General features: G+C 42.0%; 1 protein-coding gene and 1 long non-coding RNA gene across 2 annotated transcripts in view; one reads left to right on the top strand and one right to left on the bottom strand.

The window, feature by feature from the left end:
* Positions 1-218, bottom strand: part of GAB1 (GRB2 associated binding protein 1) — a 139,615-nt gene extending 139,397 nt beyond the window's left edge. Inside the window, exon 1 of the mRNA XM_056562893.1 lies at positions 202-218. The gene's annotated coding sequence lies outside the window, so the exon portion shown is untranslated. The remainder of the gene's footprint in view (positions 1-201) is intronic.
* LOC130359970 (uncharacterized) lies at positions 29-25,085 on the top strand. The gene is made up of 4 exons (XR_008890510.1): positions 29-165; positions 12,959-13,199; positions 13,950-14,049; positions 24,851-25,085. It is a non-coding gene; the product is annotated as an uncharacterized LOC130359970 (long non-coding RNA).
* Positions 25,086-25,732: the final 647 nt, after the last annotated feature.

Consider the following 25,732-nt stretch of genomic DNA (forward strand, 5'->3'; position numbering starts at 1 on the left):
CCTCTTTCCCTTTTTCTTTTCCCCTCCTCCTTTTCCCTCCGCCCCTCGTTGTCATCGTCGTCCCGCTATCCCTCCCAGTGTCCTGTCCCGCCTTCTCCCCTCAGGAGCCGCACACACAGGCGGGTTATGGAGAGTCGCCTCAGCTTTACCTGCAGTGGTTTCTAGGTTTGGCTCCATTACATTGTGTCATCACACGTTTACCTCAAGTTGTTTGTTCAACTAGGAATAAGAAAAAGAAAAACAAATGTTCAAGAAGACAAATCTGTCAAGTCCTTGGGAATCTGAGGAGGACCCCATTTGATGTCTGGGGCTGGGGACCCCCAAACTGGAAACAGAATAGTAAAAAGACTAAAGCCCTAGTGTTGCTCGCGAATATTCGCAATTCGAATTTTAATCGCAAATATCGGATATTTAGCACTATATATTCGCAATTACGAATATTCGCTTTTTAAAATTTTTTTTTTTTTGTTCACAGTACACATCACAGTGATCACTGCATCCCTCTCTGCTCTTCGCATATGCACATATTCGCGAATATTGAGCCCTCCCTTCTTTAAAGGACAACTGTAGTGGAACACTTATATATGCCCGGGCCTCAAAAATAAACTCATACATACCTTCCTACGAGCCCCCGTTGGTCCGGCACAGGCCTCACAGTCCGGCAGTGCTGACGTCATTCCACTTCCTGGGGACGCCGCAGAGCCGTCGGCGTATCACCGGCCGTAGCGATGTCCCGCCCTGGTCAGTGATAGGCTGAGTCCACTATCATGTAAGGAGCTTTGGCCGGCTTCTTACATGACAGTCGGCTCAGCCTATCACAGGCCGGGGCGGGACATCGCTACGGCCAGTGATACGCCGAAGGCTCTGCGGCGTCCCCGTCCCCAGGAAATGGAATGACGTCAGCACTGCCGGACCGTGAGGCCTGTGCCGGACCAACGGGGCTCGTAGGAAGGTATGTATGAGTTTATTTTGTTTATTTTTGGGGCCCTGGCACAGGCATATATAAAAGTGTTCCACTACAGTTGGAACTAATGGGCTAGTGCAGTGGTCTCCAACCTGCGGACCTCCAGATGTTGCAAAACTACAACTCCAGCATGCTCGGACAGCCAACGGCTGTCCGGGCATGCTGGGAGTTGTAGTTTTGCCACATCTGGAGGTCCGCAGGTTGGAGACCACTGCACTAGCCCATTAGTTCCCTATACCATTAAAGGAGGGAGGGCTCAATATTCCCGAACATGCGCACATATTTTTGCATATGCGCATAAATATGCGGCAAAAAAGCGAATATGTGAATTTCGAGAATATATGACGAATATTCGTCCATATATTTGCGAAATATTGCGAATTCGAATATGGCCTATGCCGCTCTGCCCTTGTATAATTTCCCTTATATTCCTATATTTGGCTATGTCCACACAGTGTAAGATTTAGTGACATTTATTTTATGCACGCACTTGTGGCCCCTACAATGAACCTGTATAATAAAATACGCCACAACAATTCACGCAGTGTGAGTCTCACTAAGAGTATGTTCACACTGAGGAAAGTGAACAGAATCTCCGCGATCGGAGATTCCATCTGGTGGCCGGCACCAATGATGGCAATGCAGGGCTCTCGGACTTCCGCGCAAAGAATGAATAAATGTTCTTTCTTTGCATGGATCAATTTCAGCAGTGGAATTCCTTAGTGTGAACGGGTCTTGTGGAAGACCTATTCACACTGATGTAAACAGACCCTTAGGGTACGTTCACACGCGCAGATTTTCAGCGGATTTTACGCTGCAGATCCGCTGGTGAAGGCCCCGCTCTATGCTGGCTTTACATGTGCCTGCTCATAGTGGCAATACGCCGCTACCAGCAGGCACACTGCGATGTGCGAGTCGCTGTATACTCGCACATCGCGGGAGCTCGCTGTATACTCGCACATCGCGGGAGCTCTCTGCCTAGCTCAGAGCAGGGAGAGCGGCCGCGATGTGCGAGTACGCCGCGCACATCGCTGCAGTGTGTCTGCTCGTAGCGGCGTATTGCCGCTACCAGCAGGCACATGTAAAGCCAGCATAGAGTGGGGCCTTCACCAGCGGATCCGCAGCTAAATACGCTGTGAAAATCCACGCGTGTGAACCTACCCTTACTGTAGGTTTACCAACCATATCTGCTGGAACTTTGTTCCAAGCATCTACTACTCTTTCAGTAAATAATAATCTCTCACATTTTTGTGAACCTACAGATTTTAACCCTTTGATGACGCAGCCAATTTGCATTTTTCCTACTCACCTTCTAAAACCAATAAGGGCCCATGCACACTATGGAATTAATACAGAGCGAAATCCCCTAAGCAAGACCCATTCGCACTAAGGAATTCCGCTGCTGAAATTAATCCATGCAAAGAAAGAACATGTTCATTCTTTGCGTGGAAGTCCACGAGCCCTGCATTGCCATAAATGGTGCCGGCCGCCAGATGGAATCTCCGATTGCGGAGATTCCGTTCACATTCCTCAATGTGAACATACCCTTAGTGAGGCTCACATTGTGTGAACTGTTGTGGCGTGTTTTATTATACAGGTTCATTGTAGGGGCCACAAGTGCTGCATAAAATAAAATACAGTGACCCCCCCGACCTACGATGACCCCGACATACGATCATTTCAGCTTTTGTATGTCGGGGCCATCGCATAAACAGTTATCCGGCAACCCATGTGCTTCGGTGATGGTCACTTACCTCTCCCCGGGGCTCCAGAGCGTCCGCTTCGGGATCCCCTGCATCGCCGTCGCTCTCCATCGTCGTCATCACGTCGCAACGCACGCCGTCCCGTCATCCAATAGGAGTGGCGTGCGCAGCGATGTGATGACGGCGATAAGGGACAACTATCCCGTGCAGCGAAGATGGTCTGGCATGGCCGCGACACCCCGGGGGACGTGGCGATGGTTTCAACAAACGATGGTCCATTTGGAACGAATTACCATCGTATGTTGAGGGACCACTGTAGTAGAATCCTATTGATCCCAGTGGGATTCTGCTGCTGGTTGCAAATTTCATACAAAATTAAAGGGGTATTCCAGGAAAGAACTTTTTTTTATATATCAACTGGCTCCAGAAAGTTAAACAGATTTGTAAATTACTTCTATTAAAAAAATCTTAATCCTTTCAATGATTATCAGCTGCTGAAGTTGAGTTGTTGTTTTCTGTCTGGCAACAGTGCTCTCTGCTGACATCTCTGCTTGTCTTGGGAACTGCACAGAGTAGAAGAGGTTTGCTATGGGGATTTGCTTCTAAACTGGGCGGTTCCCGAGACACGTGTCATCAGAGAGCACTTAGACAGAAAAGAACAGCTCAACTTCAGCAGCTCATAAGTACTGAAAGGATTAAGATTTTTTAATAGAAGCAATTTACAAATCTATTTAACTTTCTGGAGCCAGTTGATATATATATATAAAAAAAAGTTTTTTCCTGGATAACCCCTTTAACCCAGATTCCTGATGGCGCAAATCCACTAACAGAATTCAGTGAGGAAATCTCTTGCTTAATTTTCGTAGTGTCCATAGGCCTATACAACTTCAATTTTCAAGATAATGAACATATGTCTTGGGAACCGCCCAGTTTAGAAGCAAATCCCCATAGCAAACCTCTTCTACTCTGTGCAGTTCCCGAGACAAGCAGAGATGTCAGCAGAGAGCACTGTTGCCAGACAGAAAACAACAACTCAACTTCTACACATAGCAATATATTTAAATTTATATACAGTATATATATATATATATATATATATATATATATATATATATATATTTATCATGTATAGTTTTTTTTTCTTGGTTACTTTTTTATAAATTTTTTTTTATTTTACTTGTATTCAACTGGTGCTCCGCTGGCCATATTAACTGAAGACCACCCCCTGTAATTGCGCTGAGGAGGTGATTAGACCCCCGTACCCTCTGCACCTGTTATTTTTACATTAAAATGCAACAAATGAATAAATGATGGATATCAGCATGATCTTTACCATTTTGGGGTAGACAGAGATACCAAATATGATAATTATTATTATTTTTTTCGCCTGCAAAATGGGAAAAGGGGGGTGATTTTAAAGGGGTATTCCAGGCCAAAACTTTTTATATATCAACTGGCTCCGGAAAGTTAAACAGATTTGTAAATTACTTCTATTAAAAAATCCTTCCAATAGTTATTAGCTTCTGAAGTTGAGTTGTTGTTTTCTGTCTAACTGCTCTGTGATGACTCACGTCACGGGAGCTGTGCAGTTCCTATGGGATATTCTCCCATCATGCACAGCTCCCGGGATGTGACATCATCATTGAGCAGTTAGACAGAAAACTTCAGATTTTGCCTGGAATACCCCTTTAATTTATATTGTGGGAGGTGTTTAAAAAAACAAAACAACACTGATCCATCAAATCTAGTCCCCATCTAGTCTATATAATCTCCATCTGCCCTTATATCATTTTGTTTACATTCTCATAGAAGGCTATGTTCACACAGTGTAAAATTTAGTAGCATATTTAATTTTACGCACATATTTTAGGCCCATAAAATAAATGTGTCAAATAAAATACGCCACAACATTTCACACAGTGTGAGCCTTGTTCTCTTTACTATTTCAGTAAAATAATAATTTCCCACACTTATGTGGAACCTTCAGATTTTAACCCCTTGATGACGCAGCCAACCTTGATTTTTTGCATTTTCACTTTTCCTGCTCCCCTTTTAAAACCTAATATGGGCCCATGCACACTATGGAATTAATACAGAGCAAAATCCATTTGCAGCAGAAGCCCTTTGCTCTCCATTGGATTCTGCGTCTCAGTGCACTGTACCATTTTTATTGTGGTAGGGGTTTATTTATATTTTGAAACATTTTTTAATTTTAAATTTTTTTATGTTCTGAATAAAACTTTACTAGAACATTAGATCAGCTCTGCTGAAATGTTGCACTGCCCTTTGAGATTGCCACATCTATCAACCTAGGACTTCTTTCTGCGGGGCTACATTAAGGACTCAATATATCCACACATACCCTGTCCCCCCACAACGGAAATTAAATGATCAGAGAACAACGCATCTTTAACACAGTGGAATCCATATGTGAGGATTTGGTGGCCAGAAGGAGACTGGACAGGACTGGTCTCAGATTGCTGTGGCTTTGAAGCGCAAATGCACACTAGGGCATGAAACAGAGTGGGGAGGCAAAGGGAGGATATCAATATTTTTAAGTTAGGCCGAGCGCTGAACGAACACCTTAACCCTGCCCACACCTAAGCTGCTAATTAACATAATTGGAAAAAGGGGGATAATGGAGCCACAAATCTGTTCGAGGTAGGCATCATTTTAATCAGTGTCACCAGCACTACCAGCCAGTACTGCAGGTTAGTGTGAGTGTTACTGGTGACAGTTTTCCTTTAAGAGGTTATCTCACCCTGCTGTACTGTGTATGCAGAAAATACAGAAAGGAAATCTGTGTCTCCAAATTTGCCAGCCTAGGAAAGTTTTTGAAAATCAATACCTAGATCATTTAAAAACCAGAACAAACATATTGGGGGAGATAATCAAGATTATAAGGTCTCAATCATAGACAGCGTAAACTTAAATTTGGCATTCTAGATTCCTCCCGCTTTATATCAATGCCTCAGGCTGTTTGAAAATCTGACACATCTTTAGAGTGTCTTTAGACTAGCCTAAGTTTGCAACTTTTATTAGTTAGCTTACTTTTACATTTAAACTCTGTATCAAAAATTGGTGCAGTTTTGTTGCATTTAAGCATAGAGCAGGGCTCAAAAGTGACAGCTTAGGGTCTAAAACATAATGAAAATGTGGTACTCATCATGTATTTACATTTTTTGGTGTCAATTGCACTGGATTTTGGGGGCAAGCAGTTTTAAATAACTCCCCCATCATCAACAAAACATACATAAATAAGATATTCCCTAAAACATTTGTTTTTTCAATAATCTTGTGTTTGAAAATTGTAATGAATATATATCTCTTTGTAGAGATTTATGTTTACTGTGAAGATAAATCTCTAGCGCTGCGGAATCTGTTGGCGCTATATACAGTAAGGCTAGGTTTCCACTTGGTTTTTTTTCCTGACAGTTTTTGGAGATCTGCCACTGCAGTTTTTGAGCCAAAGCCAGAAGTGTATTCAAAAGGAATAGGACATATAAAGGAAGGACTTACACTTCTCCTCCCTTATGGATCGACTTCTGAATTAGGCTCAAAAACTGCAGTGGCAGTTTTCCAAAAACTGCCAGAAAAAAAAAACAAGTGGAAACCTAGCCTGAATAAAATTATTATTTATTATCATCATGTTAAAAGTTATGGACACCTTTTATTCTTTCTTTTTGCTCTTATTATGGCGCAATACATATTTTCTAAATAGGTCTTTAATAAAAATGTTGCCAAGTTTTTCTTCTACAGCCTCATGGTTTTTACATAAAGTACTGACTGATGTTTCAATCACAGTGAAGTTCCATAAAAGAATAGCCTGATAGGTCTGTCTTCAGCCCTTATCTCTCAACATTTTTTTTTAAACTTATTGTATCTACCATAACAGGAACAAAGCAATATAAAATGCATTCAAAGGTTGGCATATTGATTTTTTTTTACATGGATTCCATGTAGATTTTGATGCAGAGTCCTTGTCAAAATCTGCATTAGAGGGGTACTCCGGTGGAAAGCTTTTTTATTTTTATTATTTTTTTAAACGAACTGGTGCCAGAAAGTTAAACAGATTTGTAAATTACTTCTATGAAAAAATCTTTATCCTTCCAGTACTTATTAGCAGCTGTCATGCTTTGCACTCCGGCCGCAAGCTCTGGCCGTGAGCGCAGTGTCCCGAGGTCCCCGTCTGCCGGCGAGACTGGAATTTGCATTGCGGGACGCGTCCGTATGCGAATCCCAGCCCGTCACTCACCTTTTTCCGTTGCCTCTGTGTCTCAGCTCTGGCACGCGCATCCCCGTGTCCTAGAGCGGGCGCACCGGAGCTCTGAAATTTAAAGGGCCAGTGCGCCCAAAATTAGTGTTTGCACCTGACATCACATTATAAGTCCCTACACCTCCCACACTTCCCTGCCGGATCTTCAGTGCCCCTAGCCTGAGATTAAACATTCCATTTTGCCTGTTGCCTTACCCGTGTATCCAGACCTTTCGCTACGTTATTTGACTCTGCACCATTGCCGCCTGCCTTGACCTTCTGCTACATTTGACTATTCTACTGCTTTATCCTCTGGTACCTCACCTTGCCCAGCTACCTGTGTGGTTGAGCCATGTTGGGGGTAGTGACCTGGGTGTCGCCTGCCGCAGCAAGCCCATCCTGCCTTGCGGCGGACTCTGGTGAAGACCAGCGGCACCTTAGACTCTGCTCCCTGATACGATCCGTGTCATCAGCCACACAGGTTAGAGGATCCACATCCAGCTCCGTGACAGCAAGATCCGACCATGGATAAAGGGCCAGCTCGCCCATAATTAGTGTTTGCACCTGACACCACATTATAAATCCCTGCACCTCCCACACTTCCCTGCCGGATCTTCAGTGCCCCTAGCCTGAGATTAAGCGTTCCACTTTGCCTGTTGCCTTACCCGTGTATCCAGACCTTCCGCTACGTTATTCGAATCCGCACCTTTGCCGCCTGCCTTGACCTTCTGCTACGTTTGACTACGCTACTGCTTTATCCTCTGGTACCTCGCCATGCCCAGCTACCTGTGTGGTCGAGCCGTGTCGGGGGTAGCGACCTGGGTGTCACCTGCCGCAGCAAGCTCATCCTGCCTTGCAGCAGGCTCTGGTGAAGACCAGTGGCACCTTAGACTCTGCTCCCCGATACGGTCCGTGTCATCAGTGACACAGGTTAGAGGATCCACATCCAGCTCCGTGACAGCAGCTGTATGCTACAGAGGAAATTTGTTGCTTTTTGAATTTCTTTTTTGTCTTGTCCAGAGTGCTCTCTGCTGACACCTCTGTCCGTGTCAGGAACTGTCCAGAGTAGCATAGGTTTGTTATGAGGATTTTCTCCAGCTCTGGACAGTTCCTGATACGGGCATCAGGTGTCAGCAGAGAGCACTGTGGACAAGACAAAAAAGAAATTCAAAAAGAAAAGAATTTCCTCTGTAGCATACAGCTGCTAAAAAGTACTGGAAGGATAAATATTTTTTTATAGAATTAATTTACAAATCTGTATAACTTTCTGGCACCAGTTGATTTAAAAAAAAAATGTTTTCCACCAGAGTACCCCTTTAAATCCACCATGTAAAATTTTCTATTTTAGATTTAAATAATGATGCAGTGCTGGATCCATTTTAAGACAGATACTGATGGTAAATGAAAGGACAGCAGGCAGACTTAGGGTATGTTAATGGTATATTCTTCACGGACATTCCGCTGCAGCAGAGCTGCACTGTTCTTACGGTGGAATATCCGTGGCAGATGTTTCTACTGTGGAAACCCCAATTCCGGCATCTGCAAATAAAGAATAGAATTGCCTTTTCTTTTGGCAGATTATGCTTGGAAAGTCCATCAAGTATGCACTTATTTTGGTTTGTAAGAATAAGCTAAGATTTACGTACACGTTATCTGTGTCTCACTGAGAAAATGATTTAAATTGAGTAATATTAGAATTAATATATAATACAGGTTTTACCACTTGTAACTATCTTCCATGTAAATATGTTTTGCCAGCAGGTGAAGAATATTTATGCCAATTGGTTCATGAAATAGTTATAACATCTCAGTTTATACCTAAGAACTAAGACCCAGATAATAGTTTTTTCTTAGAGGGAACTCCACAAGTTGTATTGTACACGTGTGTTCTATTTTTGGAGCTTTCACTGTCTTTTGAGTGTAATTCACATCCTGTGGGTAAAGTCACCAAATGGAGTACATGATTCTGTTTCTGGATATCCCTGATTGTCAGATATGCAGGGCATTCCACCATAACCTTTGGACACATTTACATGGTTATAGAAGAGGTTATAGTAGAGGTTAACTACTTAATTCTGATGGGATATCCTCTCATATATGGCAGGAAATACACAGAAGTAATGTGAACTGAAAATGTAGGGTCTACTACTGCTCTAACATTCTCTCTTACTAGGAAAAACTCTGACTTTTATTATAGTTGCATTACAAAAAACTCAGTATCACAAAAAAAAAATCAGGAAATTGTTTGAATTAATAGGTGTTGAATTGTGTCATCTTATGGGATTCTCACATCTCAAAACATATTCTTCTTTTATTCTGCTGGGTTGCCACAAAGGCAGCTGTTAAATACCACATCCCGATATATAACTTAAACAAGCCAGATTTACAAAACTGTAGTATTTCTCCTGTAGTGTTTCTCCTGGATTTCTGGAAGTAAAATACTTGGAATAACTGATTAGTATGTAAACAAAATAGATCAGGACCTGCATAACTGTTTTCACCATAAGTAGATATGAATTTTTATAGATTTTATGTATGTACACCCCAAAATAACAGAAAACCTTCTAGGAAAACATCCTCTACTAAATCTATCAGAACTTAATCCAAAGGATGGGAATTATCTAAGCAGACATCTGCTGTAATACTTATATACCGCTTGGCAGACGTAGTTGATTTAAGTTTGTGATTTATTTTTTTTTTTTTTAACAATAATGAACTTTTAACTTATTTTCAGTGGAGTTCAAGTTGTTTTTGATGTGGGTTGCGGTTCCAAACCTTCAAGTAGTGTGACTCTTACAACACGTCTAAATAATGTATCATTAAAGTCTTCTGTTGAAATAATGCCCAATAAATTCTGAAATATTATTCAAGCGTACCTGTCATATCCCACAAAAAAAAGTTATATGTTATTCAGTACCTAATCCTGATCATGTACAAATAATTTTTATGTGTCTAGCACCTATATTTCTCATAAATACCTTCTCTCTTTTTCTCACTTGCATTGTCATTCTGTGCTTTGAAGGGGGCATGTTCTCACTCTGCATGACTCATCTTCCTCCCTGAGTGCTGGGTCTCTTCATCCGCTAATGACGATCTTGGGAGAGATAAAAAAAAAAAACAGGGGTCGCTTCCTTGTAATGTACATCCGCATGTTGTGACCCTCCACCACACCTAAGTGATGTACTCACCTAATTTGGTGAAATGTCCCATGGCTCCTATGGGTCGTGGCTCACAGACGGTAGGTAGATATAAGGTAGGGGTAGGTATAAGGATGGCTGCTGCACTCCGACCGGATCTGGACTCCCATATGGGGGCCAGCAGAAGAATGCAAGTAACAAGGAAAAAGAAGAATGGTCTTGGAGGCACTGCTCAGGGGGTTGTCACAAATTGGATAGACTCAAGCCAGCACAGGACAATAAATATTTTATCTTTGAAAATACGGACGACGCGTTTCGGCACACAAGGAGTGCCTTCCTCAGGTCCAAATATACAATGCACTTCCCAAGACTAGTAGAATGAGAAGGTGCTGGCTGGTGGGGATCCTGTGTGTGTGCAGCGCTGGCGTGGTCTGACAGTTCTTGCCGGGAGCGCTGACCAGCACATGCTTTCAGACCGCGCCAGCACTGCACACTGGCACATCCACTTATTTATTCTTTATATTTTGTCACTGTGCTCACGTTAATGTTCTTTTTATGTACACTAGGATTTGACCTGGGTGCGGTAGCCCTTCGAGTTGTCCCTCCTGCCAGTGTGTGGCCATTAGGTCCCTCACCTCCCTGCCATACCCCAGGCATTCCTGTATCACAGGGTTTTACTGGTTCCTCAGTGGCAACTTTGTTAATGCCTAGTTGTTTGCCAGGAGCACTTTTTCAGTCCCTTCTGAGTAGCTTCAGCGAGAGGAGACATTGTACCTGGAGCCTTGCAGGAGCCTTTTAGCCCAAAGGTGAAGGGTTTGGTTTGTTGGGGGGGGGGGGGGGGGGGCTCTCTCCTGTTGGAGAAAGGCTTGCAATGGACTGCATCCTCGTGCACATGTGTGTGAACAATTGCACTTTTTGCTTGCATAGGGTGAATTGAGAGCACGCTCCTTGAAGGGAGACCAAAACCCCAAAGCGAGGAGACAGAGAATGCGGCGGGACCTGAAAGGGAGACACCTAGTGGCCAAAAATTTACAGTGAAATTAAACATATAAATGTAAATTTTTAATGAAATATATTACAAAGTTGTTTTATAATATAATATCTACAACGTATTAAAAATAACTTTTAATGACAGCGCCCATTTAATTTTTTGCGAAGATGTACAACATATGAAATGTTTTTGAATCTGACAGTGCCCATTTAACAAATTTAAAAATAAAAAAGTCCTTTTGTTTTAATTTATAGTTTGGAGCAAATTGCCGAATTTGTCAAAATGAATTGTGCATCTCCAGAGCTGTCACATTGAAAAGATCTGTCATAGGGTATCCACTCAACAGGGCGTTTGGGCAAGTGTTCCCAAATGTACACCAAATTATGTAGACAATACATGAGAAGAGTTTCTAACAACAAAAGGGAGGAAGGCCACACACACTTGTCCAGTGTGGTACATTTTCCTGTTTTTTTTGGCGCAAAAATGCATAATCAATTGGAACACTTTTTGGAATGTTTACTTTCCACAGTATTACATGCTATAATATAGCTGTATTATGACTTTCACTACACATAACTTTACAGCTATGTGCGGCTCGCACACGTCAGAGCCAGCAGGGAGGGGCGTATGCCCTGTGGACCGCTGTGTCTTACCACACAGCGGTCTCAGCACTGATAGAGAGGATAGGTGTTGCGGTGGGGCTTTGCGAACCCCAAGCCACACCTATCTGACTGTGCCTGACTGCTGGATAAAATTATTTTTATAACTTATAAAAGAAGGAAAAGCGGCAATAAAGGTATGGCTACATTCACTTTATAGTTATCAGCATCAACATTGTAGTAGTCTGGGGGGTTAAAAAAGTATGACAGTTGCGCTTTAAAGGAGTACTGTGATGCATAGAGATCACGGGGGATCCCAGCGGTCGGATCTCCCCCAAGATAGGAAATAGGGGATAAGTTTTATGGCACCACAGTACTCCTTTAAATTGGGTGGTTAAACAGTTAAATAGCTTTTATTTTAGGGGGATCCAGTACTTTGTTCTGATGTAGTAAATTCAGTGTCACAATCATAAAGGCAATAAGTATGTGCATTCACATTAGGAAAATTGAGTCATCATACTTTTAAAGCTCTTTGACAGATTCCGCAACATGTTAATGTCAGTTTTGGTTAGCCCTAGATGTTCGTTCATTGATCAACAACAAAGCTATAAAGAACTAATTTTATTTATAAATAAACTCCTTTCTATAGTACATAAAGTGTATTGATAAAGATACAAAACAAAAAGATGTAGTGTAAAGATTAGTGATGAGCGGCATAGGCCATATTCAAATTCGCGATATTCGATATTCGTCCTATATTCACAAATTTCACGTATTTGTTCAATTTTTTCCATGCGAAATTCGTAATGAAATTAGCAAAATGCACATTTGCGATTATAGCTTTCAACTACTTTCCTATTGGTTACTAGGGATGTTGCTAACCTCTGACAACTGTATTTGCATCCTTCTCATTGGCCCACAAGCTAAAAGAAGGGAGGGATGATCACTTTTTATTTACACAGTTCACATAATTTTGATGTGTACTGTGAAACATTTTTTTGATGTGTACTGTGAAAAAAATAAAAATATTCGTCATAAGGAATATATTTCGCTATATTCTAAATATTTGGGAAATAGCAAAGTGCCGATATTGGTGATTAAACGTCGCTATTCAAATATTCGCGCAGAACACTAGTAAAGATAAAAGAAAAAGAAAAATAGCCAGTAAAAATAGCCATGTGCATGAAAGATAATTAAAGTTCTTTGCAGTTATTAAAACCACTTCTTCAGCTCAGTCTACTCATTCCAACCCACAATTTTCACTCTCCTTTTCCCTCCCCCCCTTCTTCCTTTACTTCTTTTATTTTAGATACTTGCTATTGAAAAAGAGATAGAGGGAGACTTGCTATTGAAAAAGAGATAGAGGAGTATCTCGAAATGCGTCTAGCCTATACCAGACACCTGCTTTTACCCTAACATTGGCAAGCCTGATGATCCTCACCACCACCAACTGGACTGCAAGGATTATACAAGAGTACGCATTTCGCTGGCCAGCGAACATTTCCCTGGTGGAAATCCGAGTCTGGCAATCACACTCCACGGCAGTACTGGTAAGAGGCACAGTCTGCCAATTACAGCACAACCTCGGTCTGCACGTATATAGCGCTACTTATATTTTGCTAATTGGGGTACTGTTATCATACGAGTTGAATTTACCGTCTAATATATTTTATTCATCGATTTTATTATATGAACATTTTCATATATATTTTGACTATGCATATAAAAATTTCTATTGTGGTTTGTCTGATGAAAGGGCCCTACAAAGGACACCACAGAGAGCACTATTGTTTGAATTTGTTGTTTAAATCAATTGTTTTAATATACTGGACATTTTACACTATTTTACATCACATACCGAACACTATTGGTTTATCCAAGCCCAGGCTTGAGGAAAGTGTACCCCCACTACTATACAAGATTTAATAATTATTTCACTTTGTCCAACTAGGGGATATGATAGACACTTTAAAATACATACAGGGAATCAACACGATAAAGGAGGAGAGCATATTTAAAAGAAGAATAACTACCACAAGAGGACATAGTTTTAAATTAGAGGGGCAAAGGTTTATACAGTAATATCAGGAAGTATTACTTTACTGAGAGAGTAGTGGATGCATGGAAAAGTGGTAGCTGTAAATACAATGAAGGAGTTTACACATGCATGGGATAAGCATAAGGCTATCCTTCAAATAAGATAGGGCCAGGGACTATTGATTGGATTCAGATTATTGGGAAGACTAGATGGGCCAAATGGTTCTTATCTGCTGACACATTCTATGTTTCTAACTACACAGATCTCTCAGTTCATCATCTTTTTACTGCAACTTCTCTGCTTATACCTGCTTCACTGACAAGCTCTCCAATTTGACAAGTTCATCACTGTCTCAAGTTCAGGTATGCACAAGTAACACTGCTTCATATCACTTTTCTGTAAATCCCTATTAGCGCTTACCATTACCTTATAAACACAATCCAGGAACACAAAATTCATGAGTTGCAGTAGTCTATACATATGGAGACTTTTGAGTCACTCTGTAGATGTAGCAACAGCTATTATGTCAAAAGCAATAACGTTGTCATATTTTAAAAGTTTGGACATTTTTACACGCGGCAACGCCACATTAGTTTATGTTTATTTTATAATCGAATGGCTGGGAGCCAGGTAAGGGACTTTCCGCTGTCCTCTCAGCTGATCGGGATGCCACGATTTCATAGCCGATTGAGCCAGTCAGGATTTGTTTTCTCCAGTTTAGACGCCGCAATCCACTTTGATCGCGGCGTCTAAATGCCGGACATCAGCCCGATTGGCGATGTCCAGCATTAGCTGCGGATCTTGGTTGCTGATAGCAACTGTGACTCACCAAGTATGAAGCGTGTCCCAGCTCCTGAGCGCGTTTCATATAGCAGGAGCTGGCAATGGACGTAAATGTACATCCATTGTCGCTAAGGGGTTAAAAGTCCCTAGCAATCTCTGCAGCTCAAGAGTAGAGATCGAATCAGTGACCTTTCAGGCCGATAAGTTATCGGCTAACACTCCCCCCCCCCGCAGAAGCCGCTGCAGATCAATGAACTGCACGCTGCCCCGTTGTCTCCCCCATCCCCGGTTTTATAATAACATGTTCCCGGGGTCCGCGCTACTTCTGGCTCTGGCGGCTTCCTGAACGGTCATTGTGCGCACTGACGGTGACAGGGAAAAAAAGAAAAGCAACCACACAGGGCGCCTAGTGCATTACCTTTTGGACAGAAAAATGTGTTAGGAAAGATATTTTTGTGTTCACCTGGAGCGCTAAATTTATGCGCATATAGCCCAAACTAGCTGGGTACACGTGCCGATTCATGGAGGAGGTGCAGAGCTGTGGGGTAGTGGGTAGGAGCTGAAATCCGTCCACAAATAGTGTAAAGCCAGAAGTATTACCTTGCCGATATGCCGATAACCAGAGATGGCAGATATGCCGATAACCAGAGATTATCTTTTTAAAAAACTACATCTTCGCGTCTGCCTCCCTCATTATCGGCATATCGGCAAGGTAATTGCCGATACCGATAATGTCCAAAATAGTGAATATCGGCCGATAATATCAGCCAAACCAATAATCGGTCGATCCCTACTCAAGAGTAACGTGATCAGGAGATGTACTGTAAATCTCATAGACCTACATGGGACTTAACCCCTTAAGGACCCAGGACGTCCCCATACGTCCTGGCGTTTTCCGGTCCCTGCCGCGCGCCGGGCAGAGATCGGAAGCGGATGCCTGCTGAAATGCATCCAGCTGTACAGGGTACATTCACATGGGCAGGGGGCTTACAGTGAGTATCAGGCTGCAAGTTTGCGATGCAGCAAATTTTGCGCGGCAGCTCAAACTCGCAGCGGGAAACTCGCTGTAATCCCCCGCCCGTGTGACTGTACCCTAAAAACATTACACTACACTACACTAACACAAAATAAAATAAAAAGTAAAAAACACGACATATACACATACCCCTACACAGCCCCCCTCCCCAATAATAATGAAAAACGTCTGGTACCGCACTGTTTCCAAAATGGAGCCTCCAGCTGTTGCAAAACAACAACTCCCAGTATTGCCGGACAGCCGTTGACTGTCCAGGCATGCTGGGAGTTTTGCAACAGCTGGAGGCACCCTGTTTGGGAATCACTGGCGTAGAATACCCCTATGTCCACCCCTATGCAAATCCCTAATTCAGGCCTCAAATGCACATGGCGCTCTCACTTTGGAGCCCTGTCGTATTTCAAGGAAACAGTTTAGGGCCACATATGGAGTATTGCCGTACTTGGGAGAAATTGCCTAACAAATTTTGGGGGCCTTTTTCTCTTTTCACCCCTTATGAAAAGGTGAAGTTGGGGTCTACACCAGCATGTTAGTGTAAAAAAATAAATTTTTTACACTAACATGCTGGTGTTGCCCTATACTTTTCATTTTGACAAGAGGTAAAAGGGAAAAAAGCCCACCAAAATGTGTAATGCAATTTCTCCCGACTACGGAGATACCCCATATGTGGGTGCAAAGTGCTCTGGGGGCGCACAACAAGGCCCAGAGTGCACCATGTACATTTGAGGTGATTTGCACAGGGGTGGCTGATTGTTAACAGCGGTTTTGACAAACTCAGAAAAAACAAAACCCCACATGTGACCCCATTTCGAAAACAACACCCCTCATGGAATGTAATGAGGGGTGAAGTGAGAATTTACACCCCACTGGTGTCTGACAGATCTTTGGAACAGTGGGCTGTGCAAATAAAAATTTTTGGACAGCTCACTGTTCCAAAGATCTGACAGACACCAGTGGGGGGTAAATGCTCACTGTACCCCTTGTTACGTTCCTCAAGGGGTCTAGTTTCCAAAATGGTATGCCATGTGTTTTTTTTTGTTGTCCTGGCACCATAGGGGCTTCCTAAATGCAACATGCCCCCCGAGCAAAATTTGCCCTCAAAAAGCCAAATATGACTCCTTCTCTTCTGAGCATTGTAGTTCGCCTGTAGTGCACTTCAGATCAACTTATGGGGTACCTCCATACTCAGAAGAGATGGGGTTACAAATTTTGGGGGTATTTTCTGCTATTAACCCTTGCAAAAATGTGAAATTTGGGGGGGAAAAAAACACATTTTAGTGAAAAAAAAATATTTTTTTACGTATGCAAAAGTCGTGAAACCCCTGTGGGGTATTAAGGCTCACTTTATTCCTTGTTACGTTCCTCAAGGGGTCTAGTTTCCAAAATAGCAGGCCATGTGTTTTTTTTTTTTTTTTCTGTCCTGGCACCATAGGGGCTTCCTAAATGCGACATGCCCCCGAGCAAAATTTGCTCTCAAAAAGCCAAATATGACTCCTTCTCTTCTGAGCATTGTAGTTCGCCCGTAGTGCACTTCAGGTCAACTTATGGGGTACCTCCATACTCAGAAGAGATGGGGTTACAAATTTTGGGGGGTATTTTCTGCTATTAACCCTTGCAAAAATTTGAAATTTGGGGGGAAACACACATTTTAGTGAATTTATTTTTTATTTTTTTTACATATGCAAAAGTCGTGAAACACCTGTGGGGTATTAAGGCTCACTTAATTCCTTGTTACGTTCCTCAAGGGGTCTAGTTTCCAAAATGGTATGGCATGTGTTTTTTTTTGCTGTTCTGGCACCATAGGGGCTTCCTAAATGCAACATGCCCCCCAAAAACCATTTCAGAAAAACGTACTCTCCAAAATCCCCTTGTCGCTCCTTCCCTTCTGAGCCCTCTACTGCGCCCGCCGAACACTTTACATAGACATATGAGGTATGTGTTTACTCGAGAGAAATTGGGCTACAAATATAAGTATAAAATTTCTCCTTTTACCCCTTGTAAAAATTAAAATATTGGGTCTACAAGAACAAGCGAGTGTAAAAAATGAAGATTGTGAATTTTCTCCTTCATTTTGCTGCTATTCCTGTGAAACACCTAAAGGGTTAAAACACTGACTGAATGTCATTTTGAATACTTTGGGGGGTGCAGTTTTTATAATGAGGCCATTTGTGGGGTATTTATAAGATGAAGACCCTTCAAATCCACTTCAAACCTGAACTGGTCCCTGAAAAATAGTGAGTTTGGAAATTTTTAGAAAAATTGGAAAATTGCTGCTGAACTTTGAAGCCCTCTGGTGTCTTCCAAAAGTAAAAACATGTCAACTTTATGATGTAAACATAAAGTAGACATATTGTATATGTGAATAAAAAAAACATTATTTGGAATATCCATTTTCCTTACAAGCAGAGAGCTTCAAAGTTAGAAAAATGCTAAATTTTCTAATTTGTCATCAAATTTTGGGATTTTTCACCAAGAAAGGATGCAAGTTACCAAAAAATGTTACCACTATGTTAAAATAGAATATGTCACGAAAAAACGCTCTCGGAATCAGAATGATAACTAAAAGCATTCCAGAGTTATTAAGGTTTAAAGTGACAGTGGTCAGATGTGCAAAAAATGGCTGGGTCCTAAGGTGTAAAATGGCTGGGTCCTTAACCCCTTAACGACGCAGGACGTATATTTACGTCCTGCGCCGGCTCCCGCAATATGAAGCGGGATCGCGCCGCGATCCCGCATCATATCGCGTGGGTCCCGGCGCTAATCAACGGCCGGGACCCGCGGCTAATACCACACATCGCCGATCGCGGCGATGTGCGGTATTAACCCTTTAGAAGCGGCGGTCAAAGCTGACCGCCGCTTCTAAAGTGAAACTGAAAGTATCCCGGCTGCTCAGTCGGGCTGTTCGGGACCGCCGCGGTGAAATCGCGGCATCCCGAACAGCTGATCGGACACCGGGAGGGCTCTTACCTGCCTCCTCGGTGTCCGATCGACGAATGACTGCTCCGTGCCTGAGATCCAGGCAGGAGCAGTCAACCGCCGATAATGCTGATCACAGGCGTGTTAATACACGCCTGCGATCAGGATGAGAGATCAGTGTGTGCAGTGTTATAGGTCCCTATGGGACCTATAACACTGCAAAAAAAAAGTAAAAAAAAAGTGTTAATAAAGGTCATTTAACCCCTTCCCTAATAAAAGTTTGAATCACCCCCCTTTTCCCATAAAAAAAATAAAACAGTGTAAAAAAAAATAAAAATAAACATATGTGGTATCGCCGCGTGCGTAAATGTCCGAACTATAAAAATATATAATTAATTAAGCCGTACGGTCAATGGCGTACGCGCAAAAAAATTCCAAAGTCCAAAAAAGCGTATTTTGTTAACTTTTTATAACATTAAAAAATGAATAAAAAGTGATTAAAATGTCAGATCAAAACAAAAATCATACCAATAAAAACTTCAGATCACGGCGCAAAAAATGAGTCCTCATACCGCCCCGTACGTGGAAAAATAAAAAAGTTATAGGGGTCAGAAGATGGCATTTTTAAACGTATAAATTTTCCTGCATGTAGTTATGATTTTTTCCAGAAGTGCGACAAAATCAAACCTATATAAGTAGGGTATCATTTTAACCGTATGGACCTACAGAATAATGATAAGGTGTAATTTTTACCGAAATATGCACTGCGTAGAAACGGAAGCCCCCAAAAGTTACAAAATGGCGTTTTTTTTTCGATTTTGTCGCACAATGATTTTTTTTTCGTTTCGCCGTGCATTTTTCGGTAAAATGACTAATGTCACTGCAAAGTAGAATTGGCGACGCAAAAAATAAGCCATAATATGGATTTTTAGGTGGAAAATTGAAAGGGTTATGATTTTTAAAAGTAAGGAGGAAAAAACGAAAGTGCAAAAACGGAAAAACCCTGAGTCCTTAAGGGGTTAAGGAGTTAAGACAAAAACCCCACCATCACTTGAGGGGGTGGGTTAGGACGGATTTATCTGTAGTATATTTTTCAGTAGACAAACATGCACCAAGTTTCTTTTAAATATCTTCAGCCATTTGGAAGTTATGCTGGAACATACATACATATGTTGTTTTATAGCTTTATTAATACCAACTACATAGCTGCTGTCAGATGGTAGATTGCCCTTGGATATGGTAATTGGCAAACACAGGTGTGTACACTAGAAACAATGGTATCTAAACAGAAGATCACATCTAAATGATGGTGAAAATAAAAAAAATCCCCCTATGTAAAAAAAAAAAAAAAGTAGGATCTAGAGAACCATTTTAGGAATGGAAATTTGCACAGTTTTCTCCCACATCAACCACATTTTAGAGCACTTAAATGGCACAAGAACAGTATGTTAGAACTTATGTTAAACACTTTAGCAATATGATTACATTTTGCATGAGTAGCATGACGTCAACATCTGGATCCCACAGCACAAATAAACCCAAGATCATTTATGTATACAGGTCTGGGCTACACTGCTACCTTTTGTAGCCCTACTAATGTATTTGCAATATTGAGCTACAACTGCAGGGCATATCAATACATTGGGGGATGTTTATCAAAACCTGTGTAGATGAAGAGAGGGGCAGTTGTCCATAGCAACCAAATAGCTTTTTTCATTTTTTTTTATTGAAAGAAGTCATCTAATTGGTTGCAATGGGCAACTGCACCATTCCTCCTCTCCACAGGTTTTGGAAAATCTCCCTCATTGTGTCATAGACAGTTTATTCTGGACTGCAGATGTCACTCAGTAATGAACATCTGTAGCACTACAAAAAGTCACAGTGTAGCCCTCGCCTAATACATACTTAGGGTGCGTTCCCACCTGGCGTATACGCAGCTTTCCGGCGGCAGCCCTATGCGTGTAGTGAGTTTTGGAGGCAGAGCCGTGTGCCGGCGTGACTGTGGAGAAGACACGGGCCCTGCTGCTGAGGAGATCGCTGCGTGGGACATCAGCTGAGCATAATTTATTTTTTATTGTTTTAACTCTGCATATACCTATGGGAAAGAGGAGGCGTGAGTCCCAAAATGTAACTGTAATCACTTATATAGTATACACATCCTGTGTATAGCTGATATCTACTGCCATATGGTCCTGTGTATAATCACTTATATAGTATACAGATCCTGTGTAGTATACTGGTGTATAGTGGTTATATTCAGTACAATATGGCGGTATTATCCAGTTATTGTGTAGTGGTATATATTTACTCCTTGTATGCCAGTATTATTGGTCATGGAAATTTACCTACGTTAATGTGTTTCTTACATATATAAATTTTAGTTTATTGTGTGTGGGATTTGGGTGGAATAGGGGCGTGGCAGAAGATTGACGAGCTGCAGAGCTTAGCAGGGGCCCTTGCCTTTTTTTGGTCTGGGGGCCCCGAGTGTTGTAAGTCCACCCCTGAACAGTAGTTGTAATGTCTTGTCTTGTTTCTGTGTGATTTAATAAAAAAGGCCCCCATAAATATTACACATGTAGCGACCAATCCCACCAGTTGATGATGATGGAGGAGAGAATGATCAGGCACATTACTCTACCTCTCCCCTATTCACACACATAAACACCCAATCCAAGGGTTTATGGGGGAGATTTATAAAAAACCTGTCCAGAGGAAAAGTTGCTGAGTTGTCTATAGCGTCTTTCATTTTTCAGAGGCCTTTTTAAAAATTAAAGAAGCAATCTGATTGAGTTGCAACACAGCAACTTTTCCTCTTACAGGTTTTGATAACTCTCCCCCTATGTGTAGATGGGGATTGGAAGAGACAGTTGTCGGCAGAACCAGCATTTACCGTGAGCCAGGGAGTGAAGCTCCACCTCTCCTACCACAAGCTTCACCTGCCCATAATTGAGACCCCAACCACTCTTAACTTTTGACAAATAACAGTAATGCTTTAAATCAGTTACAAGTTAGTTCATTTTATGGATATACTTCAAATCCACAGCAGCAAAACCACACCATAATCAGCACAATTTATCACTGCAGTTTTAATGTGGAAATGCAGTGGATTTTCCACTTCAGAAATTGTATAGCATTTCCATGTGGACATACACTTACCGTATATACTCGAGTATAAGCCGAGTTTTTCAGCACGATTTTTCGTGCTGAAAACACCCCCCTCGGCTTATACTCGAGTGAACTCCCCCACCCGCAGTGGTCTTCAACCTGCGGACCTCCAGAGGTTTCAAAACTACAACTCCCAGCAAGCCCGGGCAGCCATCGGCTGTCCGGGCTTGCTGGGAGTTGTAGTTTTGAAACCTCCGGAGGTCCGCAGGTTGAAGACCACTGCGGCCTTCAACATCATCCAGCCCCCTCTCACCCCCTTTAGTTCTGAGTACTCACCTCCGCTCGGCGCTGGTCCGGTGCTGCAGGACTGTCCGGTGAGGAGGTGGTCCGGTGGGATAGTGGTTCCGGGCTGCTATCTTCACCGGGGAGGCCTCTTCTAAGCGCTTCGGGCCCGGCCTCAGAATAGTCACGTTGCCGTGACAACGACGCAGAGGTGCGTCATTTGCGTCATTGTCAAGGCAACGCATCTATTCCGGGCCGGAAGCGCGGAGAAGAGGCGCCCCCGGTGAAGATAGCAGCCCGGACCACCTCCTCACCGGACCACCTCCTCACCGGACAGCCCTGCAGGACCGGACCAGCGCCGAGCGGAGGTGAGTACTCAGAACTAAAGGGGGTGAGAGGGGGCTGGATGATGTTGAAGGCCGCAGTGGTCTTCAACCTGCGGACCTCCGGAGGTTTCAAAACTACAACTCCCAGCAAGCCCGGACAGCCGATGGCTGCCCGGGCTTGCTGGGAGTTGTAGTTTTGAAACCTCTGGAGGTCCGCAGGTTGAAGACCACTGAGGGTGAATGATGAGAAGAGGATGATGAAGGGGGGGTGTGGGGATGATGAAGGGGGGTGGGGATGATGAAGGGGGGGGGATGATTACAAGGGGATGATGAAGGGGGGATGTGTGGGATGATAAGGGGATGATGAAGGGGGGATGTGCGGGATGATAAGGGGATGATGAAGGGGGGATGTGTGGGATGATAAGGGGATGATGAAGGGGGGATGTGCGGGATGATAAGGGGATGATAGGGGGGATGTGTGGGATGATGACAAGGGGATGATGAAGGGGGATGTGTGGGATGATAAGGGGATGATGAAGGGGGGATGTGTGGGATGATGACAAGGGGATGATGATGAGGATGTTAATGACGGGTCTGGATGATGACAGGGGGGGATGAGTTATTTCCCACCCTAGGCTTATACTCGAGTCAATAACTTTTCCTGGGATTTTGGGTTGAAATTAGGGGTCTCGGCTTATACTCGGGTCGGCTTATACTCGAGTATATACGGTAACCACGAAGCCCATTTGGGCCTTAAGGTCGCAGACAATTTTATTTTTATGTTTTCATTTTTTCCTCCTCACCTTCAAAAAATCATAACTCTTTTATATTTTCATCCACAGACTAGTATGAGGGCTTGTTTTTTGCGCGACCAGTTGTCCGTTGTAATGCCATCCCTCACTTTACCAAAAAATGGCGCAACCAAAAAATACTATTTGTGTGGGGAAATTAAAAAGAAAACCGCAATTTAGCAAATTTTGGAAGGTTTCGTTTTCACGCCGTATAATTTATGGTAAAAATGACATGTGTTCTTTATTCTTTGGGTCAATACGATTAAAATGATACCCATGATAATGTACTTTTCTATTACTGTTGCGTTTAAAAAAAATCGCAAACTGTTTAACCAAATTAGTACGTTTAAATTCCCCCTAATTTGAAGACCTATAACTTTTTCATTTTTCCATATAAGCGGCGATATGAGGGCTCATTTTTTGTGCCGTGATCTGTACTTTTTAATGATACCATATTTGCTTATATAAAACTTTTAATACTTTTTTAATAATTTTTTTTGTAATAAAATGTTATAAAAAAGCAGCAATTTTTGACTTTTTTTTTTACGTTCACACCGTTCACCGTATGGTATCATTAACATTTTATTTTAATAGTTGGGATATTTACGCACGCGGCAATACCAAATATGTATATAAAATATTTTTTTTTACACTTTTTGGGGTTGAAATAGTGAAAATGGGACAATTTACGTTTTTATTGGGGGAGGGGGTTTTTCAAGTTTTTTTTACTTTTATTTTTTCCTTTTTTTACTTTTATTTTTACACTTTAATAGTCCCCATAGGGGCTATTTATAGCAATCATTCGATTGCTAATACTGTTCAGTGCTATGTATAGCACTGATCAGTGTTATCGGTCATGTTCTGTTCTGGTCTGCTCGATCGTAGACCAGAGCAGAAGACCCCGGGAGACGGCCGGAGCAAGGTGATGTCCGCCATTACGGGCGGGTCCCTGGCTGCTATCAGCAGCCGGGACCTGCCGCGCATGACGATGCTTGCGGTTATGCATAGGTGCGTTAAGTACCATCTCACCAGGACGTACATTTACGTCCTGCGTCGTTAAGGGGTTAAAGGGGTACTCCGCTGGAAAACATTTTTTTTTTTAATCCAGTGGTGCCAGAAAGTTAAACAGATTTGTAAATGACTTCTATTAAAAAAAATCTTAATCCTTCCAGTACTTATCAGCTGCTGTATACTACAGAGGAAGTTCTTTTCTTTTGAATTTCCTTTCTGTCTGACCCCAGTGCTCTCTGCTGATACCTCTGTCCATTTTAGGAACTGTCCAGAGTAGGAGCAAATCCCCATAGCAAACCTATCCTGTTCTGGACAATTCCTGACATGGACAGAGGTGTCAGCAGAGAGCACTGTGGTAAGACAGAAAGGAAATTCAAAAAGAAAAGAACCTCCTCTGTAGTATACAGCAGCTGATAAGTACTGGAAGGATTAAGATTAGTAAGTAATTTAGTAATTTACAATTCTGTTTAACTTTCTGGCACCAGTTGATTTAAAAGGAAATGTTTTCCAGTGGAGTACCCCTTTAATAAAGGAGCAAACACATAGTTAGGCTGGGTTCACATTTGCACAGCAAGATGCGTTTCCCTCTCCGGCGCCCATGCAGTGTATTCCACCATCTGGCGTCCAACTGGAGATGCCAAATGAATATTAACTGTCCCAATAAAATGAATGGGATTATTTCTACAAACAGTTTCCCTCTGGTGCTTTTTCTACAGTACAGAAGGGAAAGGTCCCCGGATGCCAGACATATGTAAAGGAAGCCTAATTATACTCAATATAGATGTATGTCATTGGATCAATATTGGAAGTCAAAGTAGGAAATTTTTCTGTTTCTTATATATTTAATTGGAGAGGAAGAGATGTGAATGCAAATGTAATTTTACCTGTTAATTACTGATTACCTTTTTGTCTACAGCAATGCCTTCTTCATACATGACTGCAATGCTCTTCCCCTGCCCTCGCCTGTGCTAGAGTATATATTAGCTGTCAGGAAGTGTTTGAGATTTACTCCAGCTAATAGCATTTGGTCAAGGATCACAAGTCACGATCCACTAGAGTAATTTACTAGAAAGCTGTGCTGACAGGAACAATGAAACATGAACCTATGAGGAAGAACATCTATGTGGAAGCCATAAGGAGAATGGTGATCTACTGATCTTTGTTATGAAGTATACTAGTAGAATATGATCTACTCTTAGCCACCACTGTTACAGACAAAAACAAAAATACTTGGAGGACTATATATTTTTGGAAATTATTACATTGCTCTTGTAAATGTATCAGATGTAGAATCTTACAGTTTTAGGTTGCACAATAAATTAGATGGTCTATTCAACTGAACTTTAGTCTCATGAATTTTTGTCACATGGCTATGGGATTTTACTTGTTTTTTTACTTGTTATGTAATGATGAACTGTACCTTGTAGATAGCTGTACATACAATTTACAAGTTTTTGAGGTGTTTGGTGTGCTTTAAATTTGATTTGTTTGCTAAATATACTTAGCAGTAAAACATCAGAAGAAATCGAAGGGCAGTCATACAAACCATTAGGCTTCTTACTCTTCTAGGATATATAATATGGTTGAAAGGTATTTTGGCTCACAGAAGGATGATGAAGTTAGACAATATATAGCGTATTAGGTTGGAGATGAGCCACAATACCAATTTACTAAATTCATGCTATGCTGTTAAGTAAGTGAAAATAATCTGGCTATTTTTATAGTGTGTATAACTTTTGATGCAATGATATGCATAAGCTATCTGTATAAATCAGTACACCTATTCTTTAAATAATGG

This window comes from Hyla sarda, chromosome 1 (genome assembly GCF_029499605.1).
Source record: "Hyla sarda isolate aHylSar1 chromosome 1, aHylSar1.hap1, whole genome shotgun sequence".
NCBI classification, from domain to species: domain Eukaryota; kingdom Metazoa; phylum Chordata; class Amphibia; order Anura; family Hylidae; genus Hyla; species Hyla sarda.